The following is a 1849-nucleotide window of genomic DNA, read 5'->3' on the forward strand; positions in this document are numbered from 1 at the left end:
CGCCTTAACGCATAGGCCCACCGGGCACGTATAGAAGGCTTCAGGTGCATGGAAGGCCCGCGTGATTATGGGATATTGGTACTATGATTTTAAGTATCGCATATAAACTTGCACAAAAACTGGCCATCCTTGCTACGTGGGACCTCCCTGGACAAAACTTGCGGGGGGGGGGGGGAGTTCCCCTCCTGAATAAAAACTGGATAATTATTGCACGACTTTTTTAAACAGGTAGGTAAGTGACCGTCTGATATAAAGGCATATTCATTAATGAAATGTAGTGTTGGACAAATGGTACGTCGTTGTCCTTTCTTTGCTGTGGTACAACTGAAAAGTGTTCTCAGCAGGAATAGTAGGTTTATCCAATCATGAGCGACGAAATTTTCTTCGATCCCTCGGCTAAAAAGAAAAAGAAAAAGAAGGTGATTTTAGACTTTTCCACCTTGGATGAAGAAATTGCAGTGAAAACCGCTGATGATGATTCGAGAGCTCCTCCGGAAGAAAAGGGTGAGAAAGAAGAAGAAATTGTAGGTATCATCCAGAACTCCGATTTGGAGAAATGTGTCGAGGAGAGTAGAAGTGACACGATAGTCGACGAAGACGCGAAAGCGTACCACTTCAACGACTTGAAAACGATATTGCAAGAAGAAAAATGTTCCACCAGTCCGAGTTGCGGGCAGGACCAAAACAAGGAAGAGGTTCCGGAATTCAGCACCTTGAAGAAGAAGAAGAAGAAAGTCACGTTCGTCGTGGATCTAGAGCCACCCGAAGATGATGAAGCTGAAGTTAAAGATGACTTGTTTGACGATGGGGCATCCTCTGCAAAAGAAGAAACGCTCGTCGAGACAAAGGTAGCTCCAGAACCGTGGATCGGCAGCGAGCGAGATTACACCTACGACGAACTTTTGTCTCGCGTGTTCGACACCATGCACGAGAAGAACCCGGAAATACTGGCCGGAGAAAAGAAAAAGTTCGTCATGAAACCCCCGAAGATCATGCGCGTCGGTTCAAAGAAGACGTCGCTGGCGAATTTCCTGGAGATCTGCAGGAAGTTGCGCCGTCAACCCAAGCACCTGCAGGCTTTCTTCCTCGCCGAACTCGGTACCAGCGGCTCCATAGACGGTAACAATCAGCTCATCATCAAGGGCAGGTTCCAACAGAAGCAGATGGAGAGTGTCCTGAGGAACTACATCAAAGAGTACGTCACCTGCCACACTTGCTACTCTTACGAGACCACGCTAGACAAGGACACCAGGCTGTTCTTCCTCCAGTGCCACCAGTGCGGCTCGCGATGCTCGGTAACGGCTATCAAATCTGGGTTTCAAGCCCTCACGGGCAAACGAGCTGCTGCTCGAGACAAGGCAGCCTGATGCGTTCGCTCCTTATAAATATTACTCTTGTTCATGCGCCTTCAGTGCAATAAAAATATTATTTTGATCCAATGAATATATTAATGACACGTAAATTGCACTTTTTTTCCATGGAGTAGCCTACTCGGCAGTCAGCCAGTTTCGAATGCATGCATGTAGTGGCATCGGAGCCGAGGGTGCTGTGGGTGTTCGAGCACTAACGAAAGTTTGTGGAGTGGGTTCGAGCACCAAGTGAGGTCTTAACACATGGGCCCACCTGGGCATGGCCCGGGGGCATCACAAAATTGAGATCTGGTTCAAATTTTCGAGAATATGCATGTAAACTATCCTAATAGGGCCTCAGAAAAATCACTTGGCCCGGGGCCCATGATGCTGTTAAGACGGCTCTGCCGAGCACCCCCAAAATTGATTCAGGAATCAAAATGTCCTACATAAAGCTGAAGACGAGCACCTACAGGTTCGAAACACTTCCAATGCCCACA

The 1849-nt window shown here is 47.8% G+C and overlaps 1 pseudogene; it reads left to right on the top strand.

Moving 5' to 3' along the window:
* The first annotated feature begins 365 nt into the window (after positions 1-365).
* LOC149083406 (eukaryotic translation initiation factor 2 subunit 2 pseudogene) lies at positions 366-1367 on the top strand (annotated as a pseudogene).
* Positions 1368-1849: the final 482 nt, after the last annotated feature.

The sequence above is a fragment of the Pholcus phalangioides genome, unplaced genomic scaffold (genome assembly GCF_987345545.1).
Source record: "Pholcus phalangioides strain wild (caught in Gottingen) unplaced genomic scaffold, Ppha-v1.0 ptg000009l_1, whole genome shotgun sequence".
Classification (NCBI taxonomy): domain Eukaryota; kingdom Metazoa; phylum Arthropoda; class Arachnida; order Araneae; family Pholcidae; genus Pholcus; species Pholcus phalangioides.